Below are 26608 nucleotides of genomic sequence, written 5' to 3' on the forward strand. Positions count from 1 at the left end.
GGTTTGTTCTAGTGGCATGACCCTGGGGGAATTCACCTTTCTAGAACTACACATAAATCACATTTGACTTGGAGGTAATAATTCAGATGACATAGAGTGGTTGTGAGGACTAATGAGGGTCATACGCCTAGGAGATGCTACCTGACTTGTTTGGACGCGCAAAAGAACATTGTGTCCTTCTTGGAGTCTCTTACCACTTCTGGGCAGCAGCAAATGCAACTCAGAACCTTGCATGCTCTCCTAGCCCTCTGGCACTACCATTATGTGGGGACCAAGGATTTCCATATTTCTCAAACAGTACAAGGACACCTTGTACTGTTGATGAGGCTTTATGCTGTGTCTTATGGTATCTGTTTGCCTCCACTCTTCTCCAGATCCTAATTCTCCAATACAGTAATCTGCTTTCCATCATGTCATTTTTATTGAACAAAACCCCTTGGTTCATAAGTAAAACTAAAGATGTGTTTCTTACTTAGCTTTCCCCATCTTTTCTCCTATATGCTTACTTGGTCTTCTCATAAAGTTCCCAATGGCCAATTTCTTTTATTAGAATACCTTTTCCTGCCTGCAATTTCAGTAAATTTTCAATTTTCTAAAAGAATCCCTCTTCAGAAACTGCGAAACTTGCCGTCCTCTCCGGAAGTTTGTGTTTCCTGTCTTAGTGTTAACCAGTGCATACTGATATGTCTTCATACATCTGCCTGAGTCTCTGCCACATAAATTTCCTGAATGGTTAAGAGTGTGTTTGAAGGTCTGTAGTAAGTAATAAATCATGGGTGGGGTCATCGTTATCCTTTTTGCCCTTAACTATTTTTCTTTTTCTAGACAGTCACGTTCTCATCTGAGTTGTCTTTGTCACACTGTTATTGCTTTGTATTCTGTTTCATGAACAACTTTGATTTTTATGCAAAGCACTGTTTTCACATATTCCTGAATACCAAGGCTTAAAAACCAGGAGGAATACTTGAGTATACATACTCTTATTTGCATGAAAATAGCACTCTGTAATTGATATTTCAAAGTTGAGAAATTTCAAAGCCCTTGTAGAATGAAAGATCTTAGCAGAATTAATCATATTTTGCAAGTTTGTTGAATAAATAAATTGAAAAGCAATCAATCATAAGAACAATTTTCAAAATAAACCTTACAATTTCTTCCCAGTGTTCTTTTGTATCCCCAGTTGGTGACCAAATTAAATAAATAAATAAAAATAAATACATCCAGCATCATGGCCCTGAGAAAGACTCCCCCATTTGGAAAAACCTGAGCAATCTAAGTGTATTTGGCATCCAGCTGATATGTGGTATTTAACTTTGGTAAAACCAGGCAAAAGGGCAGCATGGATTCACTTTGAGCTACTGCAGCCTGCACAGGACCCACCACTCTGAGATAAGGCCAGGGGCCAGCACAGCAGGTAGAGGCTAAGCAGTTGGCTTCTGTGGTGAGTTAGGCTTTCCTATGGTTCTTTCTGGGAAGAGGAATGTAACTGACTGATTTCCTTCCTCGCTTATGATGTGTCCTTATTATTCACATCACTAGAACAGCCTCATATCTTACGTCCTGCTCTCAATAATCTGGTGGTATGAAATATGTCTTCTCACTCTATGTCTTATATATGACTTTTCAAACCCTAACCTTGTTTTTAAAAAAAACTGACAAAGTTGGAACTTGTACCTCCTGACAACCTGAGCAGGGAGTGTCATTCAGGTTCTATTAGCTAAGCATAAAAATATATTACTATCGTGCCCTGGGGGAAGATAAGAGTATTTTTAGCTTCTTTCCATTGCTTTAAAAGATGAATTTTCTCACAAATTCAGATTATAGATAAATACATCGCTTAATTATCTATAACAATGGAGAATAGAAAATTAGGATCTACAGATAATCTAAAATTCTACTTTAGAAGCATATTAAACGTTTGTTCTGAATGACCTTCTTAACTTTCCTTAGAGTGGAGAATTCATTTGAGCTTTTTTCTGTCCTTTGCACTTATGGTAACTCTTCCCTGAATGATCACCAGTGAAGTAAACACTAAGTAGCAAGTAGCTGAAAGTGTGCCACCAAAAACCAAAGACATGACTCATCTACAAGTAAACCTTCCCTTGAGTTTTTACCATAGTCCTAGTCATTCTAAGACAGAATGAAATACAAGGCGTATTGCGTGTTCCATTATTGAATCCATAATAATGGCAAGAGAGCATCGCCTCTTCGTGAGAATCGAGCTGCATCTCTGTCAGCCTTGCTTTGCCATCGACAATATGAAGAAACCATGTTAATAAAATACTGCTACTTAAATGATAGCTTTGAGGGTTTGAGGGGTAGCTCCGTGGCTAAAATGTTTGTTCTATATGTATGCAGGTCTATGCTGGGAGGCCAGGCTCTGACGTAAACCACTGATTTTACATAGTGTGACAGCATATGGCTGTAAACCCAGGACAGGGGAGCAGGAAAAGGAAAGTCCAGGGGATGGAGGTGAGCTCACTACCCAGCCAGTCTAGCCAATCAGTGAGCACCAGGCTCAATGAGAGACCCTGTCTCAAAAAAACAAAACGAAACAAAAAAGATCATGACTGGTGGTAGTGGTGATGATGATACAGAATGATAGAAGAAGACATGTGACATCGACCCAAAAATGAGGGTACCAGAGAGGTTAATAGGGTATCTATGATAAGAATGCTTTATATACATATACAAAAATATCATAACGAAGCCCATTATTTATAATCAATATATGCTAATAGAGCTCCAGAAACAAATAACCCTCTGAATCCTGGGTGAACAGAGCAAATATTTCTTCAGCGCTTTGTTATCTTCAAACTGACTGGGCTCAGTGTCTGGACACCATTTCCTTATTGAGAGCTTCTTTTCACTGGGAGGTCCCAGCAGCTGCGGCCTCTCCAGCTGTCCAGGAGTAATCAGATACATGGATTTGGGCCTCTTGTTTAGAATTCTTAAGCTGAAAAGGAGACCCATTTGTCTTCGTCTGCAATCTTCCTTTCTGGCCCCAAGTCTGCCTGCAGTTTCACTACCGTTGCTGCTAGCTTCCTTTGCTTCCTTTGCAGGTTATTTTCAGTAAAGGAGGATAGGCCGGGCGCTCCTGCCTCCCTTAACTGCATAGACTGCTCCCGTACTGAAACTAGAAAGATTAAATCTTTAACTGTTTTCTTCGTGAAGAGATTTTACAAGTGCTGTCCCTGAGCCTGCCAGAGCAAAATAGCCTAATTTATGCTCCAAAAACCAGAATTCTTAGCTTTGCTCCCAGCCTTCTGAATTATAGCCCTGGATCCAGGAAAATGGGATTTTAAAAAGTAACTCAAGTGACTCCTACTTATTATAAAGCACTTTTAAATAGAATCCTCTTTGAATTTTTATGTAATTGATACTTGGACACTGACTTAATTTCTTACTCTGAACAAAGCATACTTTTCATTTCACTAAATAAGTTTAGAATTGATATTTATGTGTTTAACGATTATGATCGAAGAAGGAAAAATATTTTATTCTATCTTCTAACTTTACAGATTGGCTGCTTTACTTGGGAGTATTATCTTGTTTTATATATGCAAAAAACTGCCTTAAATTAATATGCTAAATGTTGCAGAGTACCTGATAGCCACCTTCCTCATTTATTTCAGTAACTGTAATTCTCAAACAAATGCAATCTATGGTCTAGATTCTGCATCCATAGGTTTTGTGTCTGTAGACTGAAAATACTCCTTTAAAATTACATCTGTAGCCAGGCATGGTGGCACACCCCTTTAATCCCAGCACTGGTGAGACAGAGGCAGGTGGATCTCTGTGATTTCAAGGACAGCCTGGTCTACATAATGAGTTCCAGGATCGCCTGAGAAAATCATGAGAATTTCTCCCAAAAACGAACAAACAAAATGCATCTGTAGTAAATATGTACAGACTCTTCCTGTCATTCTTTACGCAATACTGTATAACAAATATTTACAAAGCATTTATATTTTATGAAGTATTATACATATCCTAAAGATGATTAATGCATAGGAGAATATGTGTAGGTCATAGACATATATAATTCCATTTACTAAAAGGCTGGAACATCTGGGAATTTTGGTATCTATGGGAGTATTAGAACTCACCCCCTCTACATTCCAAGGGACAACTGTATTTGAATTTAAAACTCAGGTTGGGATTCCTCTACAAAATGTGACTTCCTATGTACATTACTATATAAACAGAGGCACTGTAAGACGTCCTGTGTGTCTATATATGTACATGTTCACTTACATACCAGATTATAGTCACCAGCAGAGGGCAGCAGTAACCAAGAAGGGAGGGAGAGGTAAGTAGCCTGGAAGGTTTAAGTAGCACTGAAGAGACTAAGCCCCAGGTCCCTTGTTCAAAGACAAAATAGCCGAGAATCTCAGGACAACAACTACAGAGCAATAAATCCAAGCTCTAGGGCTTCTTTGTGTTTGATTGCACCGGTAATGCATCCTATGAAGGCAGCCTTGGCCACGACGTGCTGGAGTATGATGCCTTCATAGTGGGGTATGAGCCCCTGTTTACACAATTAAACACAGGAGCTAGGAACGTCTCCTTCAAACAGCTTCCAGTTGGACGGATGCATATCAGAATAAGGAAAGCAAATCAGGCCCCGCAAGACAAATATTTTCACTGTCTGTAGACTTGATGATGATACATAAAACCGTTTATGTATGCATGACCTGAAAAGCAAAGTGAAATGAGAACAAGCAAGACTAAATAGAGGAAAGGAAGAAAGGGGATAGGGGGAGGGGCACAGAGAGAAACATGGTCAAGGTGTATTATGTAGTTGTCTATAAACATTGCTATGAAACCGACTACCACGCACAATGAATATATGCCAATTAAAAATAAATATTCTAAGTGAACAAACAACAAAGACTTCAAATCCCAGAAGACCTTACAAACATAGCAATTATCAGTGCTCATCCTTCCAGGAGTAAGTCAGGCATTGCTATTCCTATCATAAAAAGAGCCATATCAGACACAGTCATGTGGCTTCTTCAGAATTAAGTCTTTGCCAGAGCGCTCACTAGCTAGCATGCGCCCTCCTGCTCTGCACCTTGCAAAAATAGAGGCGATACTCAAGGCACTTTCAGAGCCTCATATTGCTTGTTCTGTTGACTGGGCAAAGGATCCTGGCTTGATAATTTTGTGATCGACGCACCAAGGCTACACCAAATATACACAGAAACTTCTTAGAACCTATGATATTCATAGAAATCGCTTTCCAGGACTCTGCCATCAGTAAAGGTGGTATCCAATATCCCTATCACTTTAGAAAATATTCTGAAAAAAAAAAAGAAAATATTCTGCTACATGCATTCCCTGCAAAGAATATACTGACCACTTTGCAAGGTTTTTTAATATTCAAGTTCAGCTTCTTGGGAGGGTAGTTGTGATTCTGGGCAGCCAATTCACAGCTTGGATAGAGAGGTCAATAGTTCTGCTAACAAAGAAATAATATTGGAAATAAACACTAAGTAATCGGAACCCCTGTTGCAGATTAGATTTTACTCATTGAAATTGTAGTTATATTTTATTTACGGATGGGATTTCTGCCTTTGCATTTTGCTTTAAGAGTTACATAATAATGGATCCTGGTGAATAATGATCTCCCAGAAGATTATATTTTTCTGCACTTGGAATCAATATCAATTATTTAGAAAGTGATTTATTTTCTACAAGAGGTATATTATTTTATATATATATATATCCCTGTCATTTGTTGTAAGTAATAGAAGTAAAAGAATAGAGGCAAAAGTATTTAAAGTGAACATATGGAATCCTTTAACATTTTAATTTTAATTACTTTGGAACTTATCAAGGACTGGTATTTAGGACTGCCAACATCTCCTATCAGATTATAACTCCAAGTTCTCTTAGTGATGCCCCATTGCAAAGAAAACAACAGCTGTACAGAAGCAATCCTCTGATCTCCTAGATACATCTCTGATTAAAAACCAATTCAGTATGTGAATCAATTCTACCTTATAGCTTCTACAGCTGAAAGGCAAAGGGCCTCAAATAGGTGTCTATTTTAAAAAAAGAAGAAGAAAACAAAGCCCCTTGGGGTTCATTTATTCTTTTTGTACTTCAGTATCTACCTATTTCTGTCTCCAATTCTGTATTCATATGTTAATGATGCTATTTTAAGAGTGTGTTTGTTTGTTAATTGGTTAACTGTTTAGATACAATGTCTCTCTACATAGCCCTGGCTGTCCTACACGCCACCACATACACTAGACTGCCTGAAGCTCACAGAGATCCACCTGCCTCTGCCACCCAATATAAGTGTTGTAGCTCTGAAGAGAAAGGTATCCTTGCAGTCAGAGCCAAAGAATATCTCACAAAGTCACACCATACAACAAACCTCACACAAGAGATTTATTAGGATGGTAAAAACACAGGAAGATGGCTGCCTCTGCCGGGGTGAGAAACAGCAGGGAACTGAGCAGACACAGGCTTTACATAGGTTTTCTTGAAGGGTTAAGATTTCCAGGATAAGTATTAGTAGGACTTCAAGTCCTGAGCCTGAAGGAACTCAGAGATTGGTGTATTGTTCAGGGATTGGAGGGAGTTTTTTTTCTTGTAGGGCGGGGCCTAGCGACTCTCCTATCTAGGGGCTGGGAACAGCTGTTACAGCTTTTAGAAAACTACCATTAGGGCCATTAGCAAAGTATTGGAGAGGGCTGGCCACTGAAACTCCTCAAGTTGGAGACCTGGTCATTTTCCTGTCTTGAGGGTTTACATTCAAAGAGAGCCCACTGCTGGAGCCTGCCTCTGGAGTTGGCAGTGACTAGGCAACACCCAAGGGCTGCATCACCATGCCCATCTTAAGTTTTACATTTACATTTTTAATGCAGAATCACTACAATAAAAGAATTTTTACTAGGAGAAAGTCATACTAAATCAGTGGAATGTGTGGCTTCATTTATTTTGTAACACAAAACCCTTTTTCAGGTTTATCATATTTCTAAAGAATTCAGCATGGCATGGGTTCCTTAGCACAGATTATAAGTTTTAGTAATTCATAATTGGATATTCACTTCCTATGGTATTAAATACCAATAGAATTTTAGTTATAAATTCTAACCAATCAAATTATCTTGTTTTAAGAAAGAAGGAAAGGGATTTGACTTTAGCAACTGCACTGCACAAGAGTCTGTGGCTAGGAAGAAGAAAAGCTTCAGAGACCAAGGGAAAGGGTAGAGGAGGGTGTTACACCCAGGTAGTGGTGCCCCAAGGGGAAGGGGAGAGAAAACACCAGTGGGCTCATGAAGCAACAACATTTTTTATTATTCTCACCATGTAAGCATAGTTACTGATGGATTGGGGCCACCAGACAAGGACTTGACTCAGGGGCCTTGTTTCCACGGGCAGCCCCAGCAAGGGCTGAAGTGGGCTTTGTATGCATAAAAACTGCAAGTATCAGAGCCAAGTTACAATCATAATTTTTACCAATGGTAACTCTGGGCTTAGGGACTTTTCAAAGTGTTCAATCATTGCCAACCGGCATTGAGTGTAAATGGTTTTTCCCAGCCAAATTCACTTGTGGAAGAACAAGGAAGACTGTTGTTAGGAACAGGGATTGTGTTTTGGATGACTACTGTGCCTTAGGGAGGGAGTTGGTCTGCTTACGTAAAACGGAGTCTGAAGTCAAAACGGCAGTACTTGTGACAAGTTCCCATTTATCTGCTCCCAACAAGGGTAGCCAATGGCAAATGCAATCACAGCCCATTAAATATCTTAGGAAATTGTAAAAAAAAAAAAAAAAAAAAATTAATTAATTTGAAAAAGAGTTTTAGAATCGCCCACAATATCACAGTCTTTTTATCTATGCTTCTACATGAGTTTTGTGATCAAAGCTTCATTGTCTTTGTAGAAATAAGGCAGTTCCCGGCAAGTCAGGCTTTCATAACATTGCCGATCACATCACAGCAACAAGTCAAGGCCGCTTGACATTCTCCATCAAATTACAGCCCTTTGTTCTCTTTGAACTACAGTTTAGCAATGCCAAGAGGAGAGAAACGTCTTTTCCAACAGAGAAAACAAAGACCTGCAAGTGAGCATGATTGAGTCTTCCTGATTGGTCAGCCCGTGGCATGTTCACCGCCCAGAAGCCAGGAGTGCAAGGTCAGGCTCTGGGGAAAAGGATGAAAGAGGACACAGCTCCCTGAGGGAAATCTGAGCATGTCACTGGTAGGGAGGAAACTGAACTGTGCACAGAGAAGGACAGTGACTTGGCCTCTTAAATTTAACAGCAGAAAATAATGACTCTAAAAGGACCCAACCCATCTAGATAACTTATTTTTATTTTTTTTTTTCTTGTTGAAAACATGTTACATGTTGTATAACTATTTATACAACTTTGCCTTCTAATTTCCTTTGGAAATGCTGCATATCTTTCCTTTAACTGATACTTACCTTAACTTTTATTAAACTATTCTGAATTTATACCTCTGTGACTTAAAGGAGATTAAATATTATTTTATCACATTATAGTTATTACTATTAGAAAATGCTTTATCTCCAAGCCAGAATTAACTGTGCATTTCTGTTTGATTATTAATATTTTCACAAAACTGATTCAGACTGTGGGACATTTCCTTGAGACAGTAAGAAATATATTCACCAGGGAAATGCAAATCAAAACAACGCTGAGATTCCATCTTACACCCATCAGGATGGCTAAGATCAAAAATTCAAGCGACACCACATGCTGGCGAGGATGTGGGGAGAGAGGAACACTCCTTCATTGCTGGTGGGAATGCAAACTAGTACAACCACTTTGGAAATCTATCTGGTGCTATCTCAGAAAAATGGGAATACGGCTTCCTCAAGACCCAGCTATTCCACTCCTTGGAATATACCCAGAAGATGCTCCAGCACACAGCAAGAAAATTTGCTCAACCATGTTCATAGCAGCCTTATTCATAATAGCCAGAACATGGAAATAGCCTAAGTGTCCCTCAATAGAAGAATGGATAAAGAAACTGTGGTACATATACACTATGGAATACTATTCAGCTATTAAAAACAAGGAATTCCCGAAATTTGTGGATAAATGGATTGAGCTAGAAATGATCATAATGAGTGAGTTAACCCAGAAGCAGAAAGACTCAAATGGTATATACTCACTTATATCTGCATATTAGCCCAAGGGGCATGTCCCACGAAAGCCTTCACTTACCAGGAAACTGAGACAGAGGAGAGAACATTCTAGTGGGACTCTAGATGAGAGAATCATGGGAGAAAGGCAAAGTAGAAGGATCCAGAGGGTCCTAGAAGCCTACAAGTAGAACATTATGATAGGCAGATTTGGGCCCAGGGGTCCCGCTCAAACTAAGGCGCCAGCCAAGGACAATACAGGCTGTAAACCTTAAGCCCCTACCCAGATCTAGCCAATGGACAGAATACTCTCCACAGTAGAGTGGAGAGTGGGATATGACTTTCTCACATACTCTGGTGCCTCACCTTTGACCATGTCCCCTGGACGGGGAGACCTGGTGGCAATCAGAGGAAGGACAGCAAGTTACCAAGAAGAGACTTGATACCCTATGAGCATATAGAGGGGGAGGTAATCCCCCTCAGGAACAGTCATAGGGGAGTGGAATAAGGGGAAATTGGGAGGGAGGGAAGAATGGGAGGATACAAGGGATGGGATAACCATTGAGATGTAACAAGAATAAATTAATAAAGGAGAAAAAAAAAGAAATATATTCACCTGAAATCTCTGGATTCAAACTTCAAAAAAGGTTCCCTCAGTAAAGAATGCAGCTATGTCCCTCACCAAATAAAACTAATAAAGAAAATCTGATATGTATACACAATGGAGTGTTTTTCAGCCCTAAAAGGAGTGAAGAATGAAATTATTTTCAGGAAAGTGGATTCAATACGAGATATTCATATTAGTTGAATTAAATCACTCTCAGAAAGACAGTCATAACATGTTATACGTACTAGATCCTTTGTTTGTTTGTTTGTTTCATTTTAAGATTGTATTTTAATTATAACATTTCTCCCTTTTTTCCCTCTTTCCAAACCCTCCCATGAGCCCCTCCCTGCTCTCCTTCAAATTCCTGGCTCTCTTTTTATTAGTTGTTACCGTATGCATACGTGTATTTGTATGCACATTTATATTCTCAAATCCAACCCCCGTTGGGTTTACACAATGTTATTTGCATGTACGTTTTCATGGCTGACCATTTGGCACAGTATAACCAATTGGTGTGCTCCTCTCTGGGGAGCACCACCTCTCCCACTCCCAGCTTTACTCGGTTTCCTACAGTTCCTGCTGTGCAGCTGGGGGCCCGTGGGCTTCCCCCCTACAGTCTAGCCTGTTTGCTGACGTCTTTTTTGTTCAGCTCACGTTCGGGTAATCATGTTGGTGGGATGTGACTAGAAGACACAACCTGCCAGCCAAATCCCTGACCCTCTGCCTCTTGCAACTAGATTTTATAAGCCACATACACTTACATATGTGCGCAGGACATGAAAGTGGAATTTATCTTAGGGATCAAAGGAGACTAATGGGCACAAGTGGCGAGAAAGGGGAAGAAGCGACGCAGAGAGTACATAATCTACCCTCATGAAACGGCCAGATGTAACCCAGTTTCAAAGATGCTTGGTGATGTAGCAATTCCTCATCAGTCTGTCCATTCAAGGGGAATGGCTGAGTTAGCTGGGATAAATGACAGAGCAAGACACTTCTGGTCAGAACACCGTCCTTCCAGTTTTCTGTCTCTCTCACTGGCAGAGATCCTTGTAGCTCCTTGGCTTTGAAGCCAGACCCTTCTAGCCACGGCAGCACTTAGTCTTCTTTCTGTCCCCCATCTCTGCATTTGGTCTCCCTGCATGAATTTTCCTTGCTACTGAAAACTGTTCCTGTTTCAAGCCTTATCCTTTTTTTTTTTCATTCAAATACATTTATATGGAGTAAATAGCACAGGACATAAATTTTGAGATTTTTTTAACTCAATGCAATGCCCATAAGAGCATCCCAGTTATTGTTTATGCCAATGCTTTGTTCTCTTTGCTGTTAGAGTGACATTTTCTAGTCGAATTGCTGTACCTTTACATTTTTATTTATTTTTATTGAAAAATAAAATCATTCATATTACATCTCATTTGCTATCCCATCCCATGCATCCTCCCATTCCTCCCTGCCTCCCACTTTCAACCAATTCCACTTCGCTATGACTGTGACTGAGTGGGACCTCTGCCCCCTGAATATGATGCTAGGGTATCAAGTCTCCTCTTGATAGCCTGCTATCCTTCCTCCGAGTGCCATTGGGCCTCCCCATCAAGGGGACATGGCCAAATATGGGACACCAGATATCATGTGAAAGTCAGTCCCCAGTCTCCACTTAACTGTGGAGCATGTTCTGTCCCTTGGCTAGATCTGGGTAGGGGTTTGATGATGACTGCACGTATTGTCCTTGGTTGGTGCCATAGATCTAGCAGAACCCCTGGGCCCAATTCCACCCATCATAGTGTTCTTCTTGTAAGTTTCTAGGACCCTCTGGATCAATCTATTTCCCTATCTCCTATATTTCTGTCACCTAGAGTCCCAGTAGGATGTCCTCACCTCTATCCCATTTTCCTGGTAAGTGAAGACTTTCATGAGACATACCCCTTGGGCTAGTGTCCAGTTATAAGTGAGTATATACTATTTAAGACTCTCTGCTTCTGGGTTAGCTCACTCATTATGATCATTTCTAGTTCAATCCATCTGTCCAAAAAAATGTGGAACACTTCACGAATTTGCATGTCACTCTTGCACAGGGGCCACGCTAATCTTCTCTGTATCATTCCAATTTTAGTATATGTGCTACCGAAGCAAGCACACCTTTACATTTTTAGGGTAATATTCATTGATGGACTGTGATGAACTACACACAAGCCTTGTAGAAAAGATAGGCAAAAATAGATACATTTACACTTTTTGTTTTTAACACTGAGCCTCACTATAGAACCTTGGCTGGCACAGAACGCACTCTACAGACCACGCTGGCCTCCCAGTTCAGTGATCTTGCTGCCTCTGCTTACCCAGTGTTCAGATTAAAGGTACATGCCACCATGCCTAGCATTGTGCAAATTCTTCCCAATGTGTCTCCTTTCATTGGCATCTATAGCCATAAGAGTGGTTTCATGGAATGTAGTTCACTTTTTCATCGTTCATTTATTGTTAACCAGTTTTTATCACTATTAAAATCAAATCACTTTAATCAAAATAACAACTCTGGTTACAAATTATAAATTTGCCAGTGGCTGCAGATGCTGAGTCCGTGAACCATTTGAACTCCTCAGATACACGACTCTTCGTCCTTGTTCCTGATGTACTCTTAATATTAAAACAGCATATATGCTGTGCACAGTCATGGGTTTCACAGAGGCCTTTTTTACACTGTTTGTTATATTTTGACATCACTTTGATCATATTCATTCCCACTCAGTTTTTCCCCTTTCCCCTTCCCATTACTCCTGTTTATTGCCTCCTTTTATCTCACCTCTCCTTGCATGTCCTACATACAGATATGATTTTATGCAACTACACAATATCTCTAGGATCCACAAGTTACAAAAAAAACATACTTGCTTTTTGGAGTCTGACTTATTTCACTTAGTATGGCACTGTCCAATTACATCCAATTTTCTACAAATGGCATGATTCCATTCTCTCTTTTTTTTAAACATGGTTTCAAGGACTTTAATCCTACTTTCAAGTGTAAGAGAACCAAACGGAAGAAAACAACCCATATAGACACAATGTTTTTCAAAAGGAGCTCTGGCAAAGTTTTATTAAAGGAAAACTTTCCTGGTTTACTTTTCACTAGTCTGTTCTGGCATGCTTCCAATAATATCAGAATCCCTTAGGTCAATGACACCCAGTGTGCGTACTCTAGTATTTTCCACATGCCATGCCCAATTCAATATTATTGCCACTGTAGTGATGGACATCAGTTTTAGCCAACATGGCAGAGTATTCTATTTCAGATTTCCTCACAGCTGGGCAGTAGTTGGTGAGGATAACCAATTTTGCTTTGCTTGGTCTGATCATCTTCAGAGTCTGTTTGTATCCCAGGACATACTTTCCATTTTTCATGACAAGCTGGAGCCTAGAGTTTTCAACTCCAGAGACTTTTTTGTCTTCTTTGCAGCCACCATCTTCCTGTCTTAGGTGTGGGAAAATCCCCAACCAAGATCAGCCACCAAGATGGCCAGGGAGGAAGAAAAAAAAAAAAGCATGATTTCATTCTTTATGGCTGATTTGAACTCCACTGTGTGTGTGTGTGTGTGTGTGTGTGTGTGTGTGTGTGTGTGTGTGTTACATTTTCTTGGTCCACTCATGTATTTTCATTACCGATTTCCATAGAAATGGAATTACTAACTCTAACGCACTAGTTTTGTTTTGTTTGTTTGTTTGTTTATGTCCTAATGCCCTCCATCCACTCTGAAGGGATTTCTACGTGATATGTCCAGCTGAATTTTCCAGCTAGCACATCACACAGACAGAAGCAGAGCACAGGTTTTCTCATCCAGGATGGATGCTGCTCTATTACGTCATCTATAGGAAATCTGTTATCATATTCATCATCCCACACCTTCAGTCTGTATAGAGGCATTAAAAGAAATGCTCTATTGGTCCCTTCCTGACACAGAGACACTTATGGCTAAGCAGGAAGTCTTACAGAAGTCATAATACAACCGCGTCCTTTCCTTCTTTCCTGTTCCCACAGTTCCTCACACCATGGTAACTAGTGCATTTGTTGGAAACAACTATGCACTTTATGTCTTTTGCATTTTTAATTTTTTATTTGTTACAAGAATATAATTTATATGGGAGGTTATTGAACAGTGAAGGCTTTTATGAAAGAAAACTATAATACAAGACTTCCAATTTGAGTATCTTTAATAAGTGTGGTATCTTTATTTGGTATCTTTGATAAGTGAAAGAACATGTACAAAAAAGTTAAATTAAATTAAAAATCTTCCTTAAAATGGATGGCATTCACTGGAGAGAGTTACACGTGATGAAAAGACAATGATGGTTTGTTAATACTGCTATTCTCTTTCAAACTTTAAAATAAAAAATTTTCATGAAAGTTGCAAAATAATGCGAAGGAGGTTTCTTGCACATCTTACCAGGCTCCCTTGACAACTGTGCACTGTGAAGCTACAGGGCAGTAGCAGAAGCAGAAGGTGAGCTTCCATCAAGTGTGCTTTCAGAGTTCTGCCGTCTCTTTCAGGTGTGTGGGCACATGTAACCCCTGCTCATGGGACACAGAGCTGCTACATCAGCATGAGCCGGTGTTGCCCTCCCATTCGCAATGACACCTGTTCTTCTGCCCCCCTCCCCAAGCCATGAACCCTGCTCTGTCTTCCATCTCATAGCTTTCTCCAGTTCATCAGGGCTCTCTAACAGGAACAGTGCTGCATGTAAGAATTTGAGGTTAGGTTTTCTCACTCAGCATAGTGTATTTCAGATCCAGCCAAGGTTTTGTTTGCATCAATAGGGTGCACCTATTTTTGTTGCTGGGTGACTACTCGTGGCTTTGTAGTTCAAGAGTTTTACATTGATATTGTTGCTATATGACTGATGAACTAAAATAAAAAGCAATCGAGCTGTTCACATGGAGTATGGAAATAATTAATAGTAAGAATTACTTTATATAAATCTAGAATTCTATTTGATGGAAAAATTCTGGCCAGTTAGGCTACCTAGTGAAACCCTGTTTAAAAAACAAAAGTGAAAATAACTTGAAAACTCTTTTTGTTGTCTCAGTCACAGAGACTAGAGCTACTTTTGTCCTTTGATGATACGTTGGTATGTTTATATGTTTTCTTGTTTGGTGTGCTATTATTTAATATTTCATGTTTTGCATTCTAGGATAGTATATGTGATTCCCCTGAGTATATTTTACAGAATTTCCGGTGTTTATATTCCTCATGTCATCTTGCCGTGTGTTGTGACAAAGTGTAATCAGTATCTTGCCCTGCAAATCACTGGCCTTCTTCATTCATGCTTGCTTTGTAAATTAGGTGTTTCCAAGTCACTGATACTTGCATAAATATACTTTTCTCATATTTTTAAATATCTTTTTACTTCTGCTTTTAAAATACTAATTTTTACATGGCATGAGATATATACCCTCAGAAAATTATATTATATTGACAGTTTTGATCAGAAAATATTACCTCATGGTTATATCCTCAGAAAACACATGTTTATCCATCAAAATGCTAGCACCTGGCTAAAATAGGCAACTGGTTCATTGGGCCTTTTCAAAGGGAGGGCTTAGCATGTTCTAGCCTTCTTCTAGACAAGGTAATATTCTCCAGGGTACTGGACAGTAAACAGATATTGTGTCATATTAAAATGGTAAGAGGACAAAGGACAGAGAGTCCTAACTTTATACAACATTGCGGTTTAATAAATGGCATGAAGAAGCCGCAAACCTGGCAAGTGACTTTCCCAAGGCACTCAATTAAAGGGCCACATTATCAGCCTTCGATTTGTTTTTTGAGTAATAGATCCAGTGTTGTTTTCACAATTCAGTACGGGCTTTTGATGGTAGAAATGAAAGACAACTGCCCAGCAGCAATCATAAATTCCACTTAGGCGTAATGTTTGTGAATATGACCTTGTTTTGATTCAAATTCTTTAAGGGCAATAACCATGTCTTAATTACATATGAAGATGTACAGCCTTTGCAAGAAACTTCCATGGTTTCCTGGCACAGCTCTAATTTTAAAGTGATTGTACAGGAACTTCTAACAGATAATGAAAAGTCATTTTATTACCAATTGCTCTGCTACTTTCTTGTCATTAAATTTAAAATGGCTCGTTAGTTGCTATATTCAAAAATGTCAACTTTCCAAATAATTGTTGTTATTCTGTATATAGCAGACAAAAAAAAAACCACAAGAAAAAAACAGCACAGTGTTTAACAAAATGGAGGAAACACAAGAATACAAAATAGATAAAATAAGACCAGTCGTTTAACTTGTAAAATATTTAAAATGTCAATCAAAATCAAAGAAATTACCATTCATATATTAATTAACTACATTTTGGGATTAGTCATTAACATTAACAAAAATTCTCTGAGTGCTACCAGGTCTCCCCATCCAGAGGATATGGTCAAATATGGGGCACCAGAGTTCGTGTGAAAGTCAGACCCCACTCTCCACTCAACTGTGGAGAATGTCCTGTCCATTGGCTAGATCTGGGTAGGGGTTTAAAGTTTACTGCATGTATTGTCCTTGGCTGGTGCCATAGTTTGAGCAGGACCCCTGGGCCCAAATCTGCCTATCATAATGTTCTCCTTGTAGGTTTCTAGGACCCTCTGGATCCTTTTACTTTGCCATCCTCCCATGCTTCTCTCATCTAGAGTCCCAATAGGATGTCCTCCCCTCTGTCCCAGAGCAGGCTACCAAGAAGAGACTTGATACCCTATGAGCATATACAGAGGGAGGAAGTCCCCCTCAGTCACAGTCATAGGGGAAGAGAGTAAGGAGAAAAATGGGAGGGAGGGAGGAATGGGAGGATACAAGGGATGGGATAACCATTGAGATGTAATATGAATAAATTAATAAAATATTTTAAAAAGTAAAATAAACAAAAGGAAAAAACATAAACAAGAATTTAGATTTTCTCAAAGAACGAGCTCTTGGTTTTGTTGATTCTTTGAACTGTTTTATTAGTTTCTAATTTGTTAATTTCACCTCTGAGTTTGATTATTTCCAGACGTCTACTCCTTTTGGTTGTTTCTGCTTCTTCTTTTTTTTTCTAGGGCTTCCAGTTGTGTCGTTAAGGTGCTTATGTGCGATGCTTCCAATTTCTTTTTAAAGGCACTTAGTGCTATGAATTTTTCTCTTAGCACTGCTTTCACTGTATCCCACAAATTTGGGTATGTTGCTCCCTCATTTTCATTGAATTTCAGAAACTCCTTGATTTCTTTCTTTATTTCTTCCCTGACCCAGGTGTCATTTAGCAGAGAGTTGTTTAGTTTCCACATACGTGTAGGCTTTTTGTTATTTCTGTTGTTGTTGAATTGCTCAAACTAAGGCACCAGCCAAGGACAATACAGGCCGTAAAACTTTATTTTTTATTTTTTATTTATTTAGGTTTTTTTTTTAATTTTTTATTTTTTTTCCTCCTTTATTAATTTATTCTTGTTACATCTCAATGGTTATCCCATCCCTTGAATCCTCCCATTCTTCCCTCCCTCCCAATTTCCCCTTATTCCACTCCCCTATGACTGTTCCTGAGGGGGATTACCTCCCCCTCTATATGCTCATAGGGTATCAAGTCTCTTCTTGGTAACTTGCTGTCCTTCCTCTGATTGCCACCAGGTCTCCCCGTCCAGGGGACATGGTCAAAGGTGAGGCACCAGAGTATGTGAGAAAGTCATATCCCACTCCCCACTCTACTATGGGGAGTGTTCTGTCCATTGGCTAGATCTGGGTAGGGGCTTAAGGTTTACCGCCTGTATTGTCCTTGCAGGCCGTAAAACTTTAAACCCCTACCCAGATCTAGCCAATGGTCAGAACATTCTCCACAGTAGAGTGGAGAGTGGGATATTACTTTCTCACGTACTCTGGTGCCTCACCTTTGACCATGTCCCCTGGAGGGGGAGACCTGGTGGCACTCAGAGGAAGGACAGCAGGTTACCGAGAAGAGACTTGATACCCTATGAGCATATAGAGGGGGAGGTAATCCCCCTCAGGAACAGTCATAGGGGAGGGGAATAAGAGGAAAATGGGAGGGAGGGAAGAAGGGGAGGATACAAGGGATGGGATAACCATTGAGATGTAACAAAAATAAATTAATAAAAAAAGGAAAAAAAGAATTTAGAGAAGGAAACAATGACTTGAGACAGGCGCTTTGATTTTAAAGCTTTTGTTAACCAGTGGGTTAATTGGCACAAATTTATTAGATTTTTTTTTTACCTTACACTACATAGCCACATATCTTAAAATGTTCACAGATTGGAATGAAGACTCGCTTCTAAACATGTATTTTTTCCTAGGAGGAAAAAACTCCATGTGAAATTAAAGGTATTTTATAATTTGTTGAATCATTTCAGTTTTTATTTTGAATAGTTAATATTTAAGGACTACTCAGTTTCCAGAGGAGAGTGTACATACTGTAACCTGAATGGAATAGAGAGTATCTTTCCTAATCTTATTGAAGATGGTACTGATGCCGCCTTGTGGTGAAAGAAAGGGTTCTTTGTCTCCACAAATAAAAGTGCAAAAATGAATAGTTACTGGAAATTTGGGGAAGTCCTGTTGGAGAGTCCCATTGATACTCAGGAATCAGAACTCTTGGGGTTCTTAGTAGTTTTAATAAAGAAAAAAAGACAGAAAAACTGTAAAAGTTAGGCACACTGAGGTGTGCAGTCACATGAGGAAGCACTTAAGTAGAGAAAGGATGACCAGAGAACTAGGGAAGGAATGCTTAGACTCCAGTTAGGATTCAAAAGAAAAAAGACAGAAGAGGGGAAATTGCGGGTGTGGGTGGGGGTAGTCATGACACAGAAGCATGGGCAGCCACAGCTAACCCTTGTGGCATCTCATACGACTGTGTAAGGGAGGAGCTCTGGGAGGGAAAGTTGATAATTAAACACGACCAAACCAAATAACCTAATTAAAAATGGGGGTACAGAGCTAAACAGAAAATTCTTAACAGAGGAATATTGAATGGTTGAGAAACACTTAAAGAAATGTTCAAAGTCCATAGCCATCAGGGAAACGCAAATCAAAATGACTCTGAGATTCCATCTTACACCTGTCAGAATAGCTAAGATCAAAAACTCAAGTGACAGCACATGCTGGCGAGGATGTGGAGAAAGGAGAACACTCCTCCATCGCTGGTGGGAGTGCAAACTGGACTTTCTGTCAGCAACATTCTGTCCATTGATGAAAATAGGAGGCTGGAGTCCCCAAATATTATTATGCTAGAGTTTGTCCTTTCTGTTAGAACTAAAACTACTTTGTTTCAGACATTTGCTCCCTTATCTCTTTTCTTTTCTTTTCTTTTCTTTTTTTTTTTCACTTTGTAATGAGCTTAATACTATACCATCTGTCTTGAATGATCTTTTAAAATTCTTTTCTTTCTTTTTTTTTTTTTTTCAAAATAAAACCTGGCTGTTTGTTTGGTTGTTTGTTTCAGAAGATCTATCTTCAAGCCCCTGAGTTTCCTGCTGGGTTACAGAGTGATTCCATTCTCTTGACATAGCATTCTAGCCCTGGGTTGTTTCTTTTTTTGTTTGTTCTTCTTGCTTCTTGTCCCCCATTACTGCTTGTGCCTTTGGTAGGTCAATGCTTCTGTCAATTTCTTTTCTTTTCAAATTTTTATATATTGTAATTTATTCACATTACATCCTGATTGTTATCTGCTTGCTCTTATCTCCCTGTTCCCTCCCTTCCTCCCTCTTCTGCCCTAATCCCCTCCCCTAGACCTCTGACAGAAGGGGACATCCTCCCCCACCATATGACCACAGCCTATAAGGTCTCATCCAGATGGCCTGCTTTCCCTTCCTCCATGTGCCTGCAGGGCCTCCCCATTAAGGAGAAGTGATCAAAGAGGAGAAGGGCAGGGGGGCAGTTAGCACCAGAGTTCATGTCAGAGGCAGTCCCTGCTCTCCACACAAATGTGAAGAATGATCGTCCATTGGCTAGCTCTGGGCAGGGGTCTATCTAGGTTTACTGCGTGCATTGTCCTTGGCTGCTGTAACAATTTGTGCAGCCACCCTGGGTCTGGATCCTTCAGCCTTGATGGTCTCCTTGTCTGGCTCCTGAACCTTCTGAGTCCTTACATCCTCCCATTCTTCCTGGGACTTGTTGGACTTCTGTCAATTTGTTAAGACATCTGGAATTTGTTTTGTCCATGATGTGAAGTAGAGGGCAAGCTAGATTTCCTCCTAATATAATAATCAACTATCTCTATTAAATAAGTCATATATTCCCCCACCAAATTGATGTTACATATATAATACATTAAATCTTTGTGTGTTATCAAATCTGTAGGATTATTATTATTGTATTGATCTTTCTCTCAATCTTTTTTTTTTCTTTTTTGGTTTTTTGAAACAGAGTTTCTCTGTGTGTAGCCTTGGCTGTCCTGGATTCACACTGTAGACAAGGCTGGCCTCGAAACCACAGCAATCCACTTCCCTCTGCCTCCTGAGTGCTGGAATTAAAGGCATGTGCCACCACACCCGGCCTTTTTCTCTCAGTCTTACTGCACAGTTGATCTATTTTTTATAAAGAGCTGTTTGTTGAAGAAAAATTTCTTTAAGAATTTTATTTTTTTATTTAGGTGTTTTAAACAGCAAAAACTTAAACCCTTGGTCCAAATTGTAATTTCCTTCAAAAATGCATTTTTAAAATTATTCATATTTTTATATTCTTTATTGGTCTAATTTTCTATACTACGACATGATTTGAGCAATATTCTAATGTCTCTATTCTTAGAGATATTTATTAATGTTTATGTACTTTAACTTTTACTTTTAAGAATCACATTTAGCATTCAGTCTTCATTTTTAGAACTTCTTTTTCTATTCATTTTCTTCTTTTTACTGATTATTTGTTTTATCATTCTTCTTGAAATCCATCATTCTTTGTTTGTTCATCTTTTCTTAAGTAGAATAAACATATCCTTATCTCTTTTCTGGGTACAGCTTTGTTTTCGTCTTTGGATTCCAAATTTGGTTTCATTTTTATGTAAAGGGTTAAGTATTTCATTAATTCCACTAGTGCCCCAAGTAATCCTCAATGATGACTCTTATGTTCTAAGTAGCAAAGATTTGGAAAAAACAATTTTCAAATTTTCTTATTTGTAATATGAAAAAATAAACATTTATTTAAAAATGGAATTTAACTATTAAATACATCATTTTTTATTTTTTTTTTTTGTGGCTTAGCACCATCTTCCTCCTGAAATTCTACCCACCAAATTAGCTAATTATCCCACTACTTACTATTCAACCAATGACTAATTTTCTTGCACTCAAACAAAAAGCAAAAAACAAAACAAAACAAAACAAAAAACTATGCTTTTTCCTGCATTGCTGTTCTTTGGGTGGACTCTCTATCCCTACCTCCTCCTCACTCTTTAGGTGGACTCTCTATCCCTACCTCCTCCTCACTCTTTGGGTGGGCTCTCTATCCCTACCTCCTCCTCACTCTTTGGGTGGACTCTCTATCCCTACCTCCTCCTCACTCTTTGGGTGGACTCTCTATCCCTACCTCCTCCTCACTCTTTGGGTGGACTCTCTATCCCTACCTCCTCCTCACTCTTTGGGTGGACTCTCTATCCCTACCTCCTCCTCACTCTTTGGGTGGACTCTCTATCCCTACCTCCTCCTCACTCTTTGGGTGGACTCTCTATCCCTACCTCCTCCTCACTCTTTGGGTGGACTCTCTATCCCTACCTCCTCCTCACTCTTTGGGTGGACTCTCTATCCCTACCTCCTCCTCACTCTTTGGGTGGGCTCTCTATCCCTTCCTCCTCTCACTCCTTCACGCCCTGCTCTTTTCTTTAGTATGTTGCTATATTTTCTCAGGCATTCAGCAGGCCCCAGTTCAACCCATTATACATGGTTGTGAGCCATTATGTGGTTGCTGGAAATTGAACTCAGGACCTTTGGAAGAGCAGCCAGCTCTTAACCTCTGAGTCATCTCTCCAGGCCTATCACAAGTACTTTTTACACACCACAAAACATCCACCCCAGTGCTGAAATCTCACACACTTGATTGGCTGGCTGGTCAGTCCTAAACAACGTTACATCAACAGTCCAGCGACCAGCTTGAATTTTTTTCCTCAGCATCTAGAGATGGTTGTCTATTCCCCCATGAGTTTACCCAGTCTTAGGCACAAAGGACACTGCCTAGCATCCTTTTCGCTCTCTGGGCAAACAAAACTTTAGACATCTGATTATTTCTTTCCTCAAACATCACTCTTCTGTTCAGGAACACAGATGCATCAAACACTTCCTAAAACCACTCTGATCAGCTCATCCCTCCACAGACACACAAGACTTTCCCCAGAAGAAGTGAATTACCCACTGTCCACAGTCTGTGTGGGGAATTCAGAAAAGAGAGTGAATCTGTTTTGATAGACAAAATGGAAGAAAAACAGAGTATATTAGGCTTCCACATCTTTAAAATTATCTTTTCCATTCATTTGTCAATTATAATCATTAGTTGGTCTGTATAGCACAGATTTATATCTGTCCTTAGAACATGCACAAAACTGCTTTCAGCAAAGAATTTCTTCCAGTGCTTACTAAAAAAGGCAAATCTTAAATCAATTGCTAATAATAAACCAAAACACATATTTTTAAAAGAAATATTCATAATATGCAACTAAGCATTTTCCCCTAAACATGTGCAATACAAATATTTGTATTTAGACAGATGTTATGTGGTAGAAAACGATTCAGCCTTCACCCACCCCTTCCTCCAAGAATAGAATAGAAGTCCCATAGACTGCTCTTGTGGAATTTGACCTGTATGTCTCCTCATTAGCTTTTACCCTGAAAAGGTCTCAGAACACAGTTATGGGGCTGATGTATCAGTTTCGACGGATACTGACTCCACTAGATATACCGTCTGTCTTACCCTATGTCTCTCCACACTCATTAGCATTTTTATGTCTTATGCTATTTTTCATGATATTGCTCTATTGGGAACTATTTTGTGAAATGAAGCAATTATTTCCCCGTTCTAACTCTTATTTCTTAAAGAGAACAATTAATATCAGTCAGATATGAGACAAGAGGAGAAGATTGTAGATTATGAGAAGAAAAAACAAACCAGCAAACCACTTGATGTTGTGCCAAATTAAAATGTTTTCCAGTACAGTGAGAAAAGCCCAAGGAAAGTTTTGTGGTTACGGAAAGGGACGGCCACAGATGACTAAGTCACTGGAGTTCTAGTTGAAAATGCTGACTGTGCTGTGTAGGATAAGTCCAGTTTTTTAAATTGACATTTCCCTAGCAAAGCTAAAAAAAATAAATAAATAAATAAAATAAAAATAAAAAAAGGTCATCGCATCTGGTAAATACCTTCTAAAAATGACTCCAATGCTAATTTATTACCCACAATAATAGATAAACCAAAAACAGAAAAGTGAGGAATCTTTGTGGAAGAAAGTATTTTGATATTTTAAAATATCAAACACATATCAAAATTTCAAATGATATTTTAAATGCCCATGATGTCTATGTCATTCCACACAGAATCTCTGAAAGCCTTCCAGAACGTTAAACAGGGTAATAGTTAGACATGGAATTCTGCAGTTGAGAATTCTACACTCTGTGTTGTAAATCTAGATGTTTGTGTGGAGAGGAATCTTAATCCAGCAGCGTGGCTACTCTAGCTGGAATACAGACAGACACTCCTCTAATACCAAGAGACAGAGGCAAGCAGATCTCTGAGTTCAAGCCCAGCCTTGTATAGAGCAAGTTCAGGTAAAGAACAGCTTAGGTGTAGGTGTGGTGACACACGCCTTTATTCCCAGCACTGAGGAGACAAAGGCATGCACATCTTGGAGTTCTAGTCAGATAGGTTCAGTCAATTTGGTTCAGTAAGTGAGTTGAGAGTGCAGGAGTTGAGTTTATAACAGTTTATAACAAATTATTCATGGAATTCAGAGGCTGTCTATTCTACTTCCCTTTCTGAATGAGATTTAAGCATCTTCCCTTGGGTCAACCTTGTTACTTAATATTCTTTGAGTCTGTGGGTTGTAGTGTGCTTATTCTGTACTATATGGCTAAAACCTGCTTAAAAGTGTGTACACACCATGTGTGTCTTTCTGGGACTGGGTTACCTCACTCAGGATGAACTTTTCTAGTTCCATCCATTTGGTTGCAAATTTCATGATTTCTTTGTTTTTAGTAGCAGAGAAGTGTTTCGTTGTGAAAATGTACCACATTTTCTTTATCCATTTTCCAGTTGAGGGATATCTAGTCTGTTTCCAGATGCTTGCTATTATGAATAAAGCTCCTATGAATATAGTTGAGCAAATGTCGTTGTTATATGATGGAGCATCTTTCAGGTATATGCCTAGGAGTGGTATGGCTGGGTCTTGAGGTAGAATTATTCCCAATTTTCTGAGAAAGTGCCAGATTGATTTCCAAAGTGGTTGTACAAGTTTGCTCTCCCACAAGCACTGGAGGAGTGTTCCCCTTTCTCCACATCCTTGCCAGCATGTGCTGTCACTTGAGTTTTTAATCTTAGACATTCTGATGGGTGTAAGATGGAATCTCAGAGTCATTTTGATTTACATTTCCCTGATGGCTAAAGATGTTGAGCATTTCTTTAAGTCCTTCTTCACCCTTTGAGTTTCCTCTTTTGAGAATTCTGTTTAGCTGTGTATCCCTTTTTTCTTTTAAATTATTATTGGATTGTTTGGTTTGTTGGTGTTTAATTTCTTGAGTTCTTTATATATTTTGGATGTTAGCCATCTGTCAGATGTAGGGTTGGTGAAGATCTTTTCTCAATCTGTAAGGCGCTGTTTTGTTAAACTGACAGCATCCCCTCCACGCAACTGTCCCTGAAATGCCGTTCCTCTGGGTTTCTCACAGGCACAGCATTGCCTTATTTGCCAGTGACTCCCAAATATTACCCTCAAAGCCTAGAGTTCAAATTCTACCCTATAAAAGGTGTCTCAGCATCTTTAGAAGACTTCTCACAACCACCTGTAACTGTGACTCCAGGAATTCAGAGATGTTCTTATGGCCTCTACCAACACCCATATGCACAAGCACACACACACACACACACACACACAGAGAGAGAGAGAGAGAGAGAGAGAGAGAGAGAGAGAGAGAGAGAGAGAGAGAACACAGAGAGACAGAGAGAGAGAGAGATTAAGATAAATATTTCTAAAGATTTATTAACTTAGATATTTTATGTATATGGGCATTTTGTCTACATGTATGTACAATAGAAGAGGACATTGGAGCCCATGGTTGTAAGCCTCCATATAGGTGCTGGGAATTGAACTCAGGACTTATGAAGAACAGACAGTGGCCTAACTGAGTTATTCCCCAGCCCAAGATAAATATTTTTAAAAGAAAATTATTCATCCATTGCTGTTGTTGTTGTTGTTGTTGTTGTTGTTTTACTAATACCACATTGTTTTTCTACTGTTGATTATAATAAACATGGAAGTCAAGTAGTGTTATCCCTTCAATGGAACTCTTATTCAGTATTCTGTTAGCTCCTTTGTGACTTTTATGTACCCACATACACTTTAGAATCAGTTTGTCACCAACAACAAAAATTATTTTCTGGGATTGTATTGACTTAATAAATAATTTGAAATGAAATAAAACTTGTCAATAAAGAAACTTCCTGTTTGTGAATATAAAGTATCTCTACTTTTTATTTAATTTTCTTCATCATAGATTTGAAGTTTAAGTCATATCTACCTCATGCATATTCTGTTAGAATTATACCAAAACTATTTAAACTAGGGTGGCATTAATATAAATCTCATTTTGCTTTAAATTTTGAGTTAAACTAGTTCATTGCTCTTGTACAAGAAAGTTATTAATTTATGTACATAACCTGTGTCTTACAACCTTGCATTTTTTAAAAGTTTTTAAAAGTTTCAGATTGTTTACATGGGATAACAAGTCATCTGTGGAAAAAGCCAAAACTTTTTGTTTCTTCTCCTTGTCTTCTTGCTTTATCACATGTTCAGGGCACTTCTTTACCAGAAAATTCAATGGCAATGAGAAGAAACAATGCTGCTATATTTCTGAAATACTTAGCAGAGCATCTTATAGATTATAGACTATTAATTTTATGGAGTAAATGAATAAATGAATTGGCAGATGAAAGCTAGACAAATTACTAGCATATTTAATCTTTAAATTATAGTTCTTAATATATATCTTGTAGGATCACTATAAAAAGGTCAGAGTAAAGGGCATAGTTAAGAAAATACAATTTTAGAGACTGGAGATACAGCTCAGATGTTAAAAGCACTTGTAACTCTCACTCAGAACCTAACTTCTATTCTCAACACCCACATGGCAGTTAACAAGCTTCTGTTGTCATTCAGAACTGTCTTCAAATCTCCATGAGCACCAAGAACGCATGTGCTACACGTACTTACATGCAGACAAACACACACATAAAATTAAATATCTTTAAGAAAATATAATTTTGGAAGAATATAAATTTATTCTTTTTAGACTATCTATGGGAGTTGTTACTACAGTTGTTTTTCTTTCCTCGGATAAGAGGATGAGATAAGAGTCATTCCCCAACCTTCCTAGTGCTTTCTGATCTCTTGCTGATTGGTTCAACTCAACTTTCTGGCCTAAACTCCTCTCCAAATTGACTGATTCAAAGTGCCTTCTCTTGGATTCTGATTGAATTGCTCTGTCTTGGCTCAAACTAATTCTGGAAATATGTTTAATGTTCTCATTCTCTGCTTTGTTCTGTCTTCACCTTTGTCTAGCTTGTTTTTTCTTCAACCTGCCTCTGTAAAACTTTCTTGGGAAAAAATTCGTGGTTAAAAAACAAAACAAAACTCTTCTCTCTCTCTCTCTCTCTCTCT

The 26608-nt window shown here is 38.9% G+C and overlaps 1 protein-coding gene and 1 pseudogene across 4 annotated transcripts in view; one reads left to right on the forward strand and one right to left on the reverse strand.

Annotated features, from left to right (window-relative positions):
* HTR1F (5-hydroxytryptamine receptor 1F) overlaps positions 1-26608 on the forward strand; it is a 133335-nt gene that overhangs the window by 30393 nt on the left and 76334 nt on the right. The gene's annotated exons all lie outside the window — the stretch shown is intronic.
* LOC311608436 (large ribosomal subunit protein eL30-like) lies at positions 12841-13185 on the reverse strand (annotated as a pseudogene). Its single transcript has one exon. The product of its transcript is annotated as a large ribosomal subunit protein eL30-like (transcript).

This window comes from Acomys minous (assembly GCF_964271855.1).
Source record: "Acomys minous genome assembly, chromosome: 11".
NCBI lineage: Eukaryota > Metazoa > Chordata > Mammalia > Rodentia > Muridae > Acomys > Acomys minous.